We start from the raw sequence: 6824 nt of genomic DNA, 5'->3' as shown, positions 1-6824 counted from the left end.
TCCTTCTAGCTTTAGCCTGTTGTTCAATAGTCTTAGGTTCTTCTCTGAATCAGGTATTCCATTGTAATTGTGATCCAAGCTCTAAAACATTTTTAATCAAGTCTATCCAGTCTATAGGGATAACACTATTACATCTGATTCACAAATGGTGAATGGATGCCATATGTGACTACCACTTCCTTGAATTGCCCTAAATCTAACATTATCATAGGCATCCAATTACCTCTTACAGAACCTCTATTATTTGCACATCCTGTAAGGTTACTGGATATATTAAGGTTAGTTTTCTTAAAACCTTAGACTGTTCCTCTTTAACTTTACAATTCAATGCGGAACTTGGTTATGCATTAAATTCCTTAGTCTGAATGTGAATGCCTCTATGATCTGCTTTAATAAGTTTTTCTAAGGCCTGCATCTTGGCACTTATATCAACCAACTTTTTTAGAGATAAACCAAGAATTATTAAAATGATAATTAACAGTATGTCAATCCCAGTTAAGTTGATTATCCCTTCGTTTAATTGTTCCACTTTGAAATCATGCATTATATAGCCATACAGACACCTAAGCCTCTCCATTATAATTGTGTTTCCCATTTTTAATGTGGGAAAAAAACTATCCTTTTAAACTAATTCCTTCCTTTAAGAATCCCAATAGTCTTACCAAATCTGCAAATAGTGTCAGTGAACTATGAGGCATCTGAACTGAAGAATTTGCTTGAGGCCATGAGCTGAGAGTGTCAACCTGAGGAAAAAGGCCATAAGCAAGAGCTCAGGTCATCTAAAAAACACACATGGGATTGTTAGAAAGAAACATGTATTGGCAGGTGCAGTCTGAAGACAAAAGGCAGCTGCTCTAGTGTGGGTATGTCCTGTGACATTTGGACTCCAGGTGCTTCTGGAGTTTGGGTGCCAGCTGACACTGTTTAGAGAGGCTACAATGGGAAAATTCCATATCACTCAATGATTTGGGGGGGAAACAAAAGAAAACCTAGTCAGCTGAGCAAGGACTGCAGTAGTATCCCTGTATCTAGCTTTGGCCTGAGCCAGTAGCTTTATAGGCAAAGAGCGTTTCTGTGAATTCATACCTTAACATTGGGTGCCAATTGTAACAAGAATAATAAAATTCCAGAGATAGACATTGGGGTTCAAGTTGAAGATCAGAGAAGCAAAGCAGAGAACCAGGCATTCAATCTGAAATGTGCTTTGTGAATGTCAGATCATTCTTAAAGTCTCTGCTCTGTGCTCTTTTGCTTTCCAAAGCAAAAACAGAAATAAAAATAATGATGAGGAGGGGGTGGAAGAAAGGGTAGAAGGGGGATGGAGAACAAGAGAGAGAAGGATACAGTGTGTGTGTGTGTGTGTGTGTGTGTGTGTGTGTGTGTGTGTGTGTAGCTGAGGATATAAAACTCAGAAGAGTTAAGTAACTTATCTAATGTCACCAGCTAAATAGTAGGAAAAATGAGAGTATGCATCCCAGATCTGTGTAACTCCTCAACCTAAAGTTGGAGTTCCAACTTCTTCATATATATAATCAATTTAATACTCACACCTCCTGGGGTCTCGTGGAGGAATAAATGACATATCTGCATAGTACCTAGTTCTTCCCCATGGAGGTAACCCTGGTGTCTCAGAGGAGGTGTGGTCCGGAAAATATGTATCAGACTCAGATCACTGAGTCTAAGGCCACAGATCTGTCTCTATGCAAAACATGCTCCTCTGAGCAATACAACCACCATATTCATTGGAACAGCTGTATTGCTTGCATGAGATCATCAGGCTTGTTGACTGTTGATAGTCAGTCCTTCATAGAAAGCAGGGACAAGGCAGGCCCATTGGATCTGACCTGAGATTTCAACAGTTCCCTCCAGCTATTCATATGCATTTCTTCCCTGATTGCTAATGGCTTTATGGTCTCAGATGCCAAAGTACATATGTCTGGGAAAATTAACAGAAAGGGGCTTTGCCTGCATGGCTATGGGGAAACCTAGCAGCCTTGTTGGATGAAGACTTAAAATTGCAGTTATTTGAAGGTCACATATGTTCCTACAGGCAGTGCCTCACTCATGTTCTGTAAGTGATCCCAATAAACTCACTGGCTTCCAAGGCAAATTTTGGTGAGGTGGTATTTTGATTTGTCACTGCAATCTTGTGAGGAGGAGGAAGGTGATGTTTATGACTTATCAGGGCAGGAAATCTCACAATACTCCAGTATATCTCTGTGGTCAAGCTTCTGCAGGGAATCATGCATTATTGTGAAGTCTGTAGTTTTAGAAACAGTAATGTACCCTCCTCCTTCTCCAGTGTCACCAGTTAGGGAAAGAAGCATATGTTTCTGCTCTCAGATGGTTAGTGCTGGGCATGCTCTGGGTGCTCTGACATATCCACTGCACCCAGCTGCCTCATAAACAAGACAGCAGTGTCTCTGTGGAGAAGTCATAGCACGTTTCTGCTGGAATTGACAAGGAAATATTTATTCAGTGTTGTGGGGGGAAAAGACTCTCAAAAAGGACAGTACATTTTTAAAAATGTCAGAAGAAGGAAGGAAGAAAGGAAGGAAGGAAGGAAATACTGTATTAGAGAATCAGTACTTCCCTTTTGACATTTTGTTAGGCATAAATTTGACAGAAACAGAGGACTCAAAGACACACTGTTAGCTCAGCTGAAGGTGAAGGCAGATTGACGACCCTGTGAGCCACGTGTCCCTCTTTGTTACCCTGAGCACACTCTTATCTACAGAATCCCCTGAATGCTGATTTCCTCCCAGGTTAGCCCACCAGAAACTGCAGCTTCCAGTTTACACTGTTGAAAATGTCAGTTTTTAAATGCCTCCTTTCCCTCTAAGAAAACATCCTGTTAGGCAGCATCACTGCGAGTTGGGTTAAGAAATGCACGAGGGAGGACTCCCTGGCATCTTAAAATTCCTTGTTTCTGACTAGCTTTTGAAATTCACCCCTTGCTTTCTTTTAAGTAGGGTAACCCCAGGACCCAGGGGTGCTCTAGTCAGGGTCTCACTGATTACAGTGCTACAAACAACCAATGGCAAATTTCTATGAAGTGTTTGATGCAACAGCTTAGAAATTTAAAATAAAATAATGGGTAAATAGAATTCGGAATCTGATCATCTTAAAATGAATTTCAGTATCGTAGTATTTAGAGCATGCTAAAATTCTACAGCTCTGTTTACATAAAATTGGCCTTCTTGGTTTATTTCAAACACAAATTTGGGGTGGATGAGAGAGCTAAATCAGCAGACTGTGTGATGTGAAAGCTTGAGAATCTGAGTTTGATCCCTAAAACCCATGTTAAAAAAGAAGGGCATGTTAGCATATGTCTGTTGCCTCAGAATTGGGCCTGTGGAGACAAATGGATGCTTAGGGCTTGCTGACAAGCCAGTCTAGCCAAATGGTGAGCTCCTAGTTCAGTGAAAGTCCCTGCCTCAAAAACAGCAAGGTGGAAGACTCCTGAGAAAGAACACTCGAGGTTGTCCCCTAGCTTTCACAGACACATGCACGCATGCACACGTACATCTGCACACACATGCACAAATACACTGAACAATTACACTCATAAAGATTAACAAATAATGGCACGTTTATTGCCCTCATCCACAAAAGGGACTTGACAGTGGAGTTCAGGACACTGCATGTAAAAACTGGGTTTCCTGACTCCAGTGACTACATGGTTAACCGCCATACACAGAGGAAAAACACAATCAGGTAGCAGCCTCTGGCTATTTCAAATCACCTCTAGGTTCTTTTCTTGCTTTGTGACTTTGGGCATGTGGCCTAACCTCTCTGGGCTTTACTTTCCTCACCTGTAGTTTTCAGTTGAATAGATCACTTCAGGTGTCAAAGAGTAGCTTCTGACCCATATTTGTACGTGAGGTGGGTATAGTGAGTTCATTTTGCTCAACAAGTATCAGTTGTTCAGAAAAAAAAAAAAAGCAAAGACAGTTTGCATAAGTTTCTCAATGCAATTCAGCTCATTCACTTTGCAAATGTTTAATAAGCCCCAACTGTATTCCAGGCCCTGTGTGAGATGCTAGGGAAACCACTGTGAACATGTATGGCATACAAGGGACACTGGCATTCTTCCATGACCTGTGAAACAAGTTAATGAGAAGTAGCTCAGCACACAGCAGTGATCATCCCAGGCTGGTCCAGGCAAAGGGGAAACTGCTGCCTTGGGAGCTGAGTTACAGTTTGGTAGCTCAGAAATGAGAAGGACTGGGGCCAGTGAATTCAAAGTACTTTATTGGGATAAATAGCCAAACAATGATAGTATCAGATATTTAAGCACTGTATGCAGACATATTATCAGTTGTGCTGCCTTGAAGGAGGAAGATAGGAGAATAGAGACAGATATAGCCAGGTTTTGCCTAAATGTGCTCTGAAAGCCAATGGAACTCACTGAAAACTTGGGAAGTGTATATAGCCAGCCCCTATACTAGTTCTTTTCTTAAAGAGCATGCACCATCTAGACTGAGAATTGCTTCCACCTGCTGCATCCAATTACATGCAGTTTCCACAGTATAAATTACTTTTCCTTTGTGGTGAGAGTGGCAATAGAATGATGGGGGATGTCCTTCTGTGTATTATGTTTCTCCTAGTGGTCGATGAATACAACACTGATTGACTGATTGGCCAGGCAGGAAGTATAGGCAGGACTGGGAGATGAGGAGAATTCTGGGAAACGTAGGCAGACTGAGTTGCCATGTAAGGACTAGGAAGAAAGGGCACACCAGGCGTTCTCCGGTAAGATAAGACCATGTGAAAATACATAGATTAATAGAAATTGGTTAATAATTAAGACAGAGATAGCCCATAAGAAGCCCTAGTATATCAGCCAACACTTTTTTAACTAGTATAGTGTCTGTGTGTTCATTTGGGGCTGAAGGGTGACTGGGGGACCAGGCAGCTGGGAAAAAGAACTTCTTGTTACAAATTGATAGCATTTCTTGAGCATTTTATTTGTAGAAGAATTGTCCAGGCACATTAAATGTATCTTTCATTTTGTTCCCCCAAATAACTGTATAATTGTTCAGTTACCTCTTTCAGAGATAGGGAAACAGGTTTAATATGCTAATAGCATGCATATAAGGGCTACAGCCAAAATACCCAATCACACATATTAACCAAACACCAAGGGTTCATCTTCTTGTAAAAACAAAATAAGAACAAGATGTCAATGGCAGCTATTTCTGATCATGCAAGTAACAAAGGTTAGCTTCTGCAGTGTTGTGGGGTAACCTCTTCACACAATGTGAAGATGAGTCATTCTGATTGGTTTAGTAGCAAGCCAAATGGACAACAGCCAGGCAGGATTTTCAGGTTCACAGGACTCTGGGAAGAAAAAGGGGTAGAGGGAGTTGTGAACCAGATGAAGAACAAACAGGATATGCATGAGTCACATGGCAACTAATTTAAGTTATGAGTTAGTGGGACAAGTCTAACCTATTGGCCAAGATTTTATAATTAAGAATAAGTCTCCATGTTGTGATTTGGGTACTGGTGGGCAGAACAGGAAAATGCAACAAAAAATGGTGCCCAATATCTGGCCATGTACAGCCACATAAGACACAGCTTCCTAGTATTATGTCTTATGCTGGCTGTGTCACAGAGACACTTCACCTGGCAGGTGTCTGTATTCTTGAGCTGCCAGTGCACCATGATCTAAACAATTTGGTGGGTCTAAGGTTATGGCCATGCAGACAGAAAAGGTTACAGATATACAGTAATGCAGGTTCACACAGGAAAAAAAAACCCTCTGAACAGGTTACAGTGTGTTTAACAATGTGTGCAGGCTTAAGAAAGAAAATGGGTAAAGACAGTCATTAACAATTGCCAGAAAATAATAAAGTTTTTAAAGAGAAAGTAAAGTAATAAAAAAAGCCAGCTAAGAATGGAAAATATACAAAGTCTCAATTCTATAAGGTGTCTTGTTAACTTTTAATTTTTTAAATGCTGATTTACAGAAAACAATAGATACTGAGAGACACTGGATTATGGAAACTGCTAAAGTAAATGAATCTACATCTTTTAAAAGAGTTTTAACTTCAAAATGGAAATCAAACAATGTTTTGCATTGGGGGAGAGGTTGTGCTTTTGTTTCCATAGGAAAAGAAAGGCTGAGGATTCCTTCCTGATTCATAGAGATCAAATTTGACTGGAGGAGACTTTCTGGGGATCTTGGCTACAGATACGGGGGAGGAAGCCAAAAAAGGCTACAGGACAGGTGACCTTTACGCTGATCTCTTGACATGGGAACAGTTCTGAGATGAGATGATACACGATAAATACTATTGGCTACAGAATCCTTGTGACTTATTATTACACACCATCCTTTCATATGATTTGGATAGAGGTTTATATTGCAGTTTGTTTATATAGTCCTAATGGACTCATAAAGTTGACAAATGCATTTTATCTGCTCAAACATAATACAAAAAATCTTTGACTTGTGCATACTGCACATTCTATACTTGTGTTAACTATATATGTATGTTACCTTTGAAAGCTGATATGTTTTCAGAGCAAGGGGAGCAGACACCAATAAAAATAGGTGGCCCAGGTGACTCAGCCTCTCAGAGCACCTCTGTTGTAGTTTTCTCAGAGTTCTACATCCAGAACAGCTCCAAGGCTGCTACTTGAGACGGTCTAGCCTCACAGACTACTCTAAGACTTCAGATAAGCCTTGCACTTTCCCATTGCGCAGAGATTGGAAAACAAACAATACAACAAACTCTCTCAGTATGTGATCATTATCCCAACTTTTCCAGGGTCTTGTAAAGATACTAATGCCCTCAGAAAACAGGAAGCCATCT

Source organism: Mesocricetus auratus, unplaced genomic scaffold (genome assembly GCF_017639785.1).
Source record: "Mesocricetus auratus isolate SY011 unplaced genomic scaffold, BCM_Maur_2.0 Super-Scaffold_100041, whole genome shotgun sequence".
Lineage (NCBI taxonomy): Eukaryota > Metazoa > Chordata > Mammalia > Rodentia > Cricetidae > Mesocricetus > Mesocricetus auratus.
The sequence above is the reverse complement of the archived record's forward strand: the minus strand, read 5'-3'. Positions refer to the sequence as shown.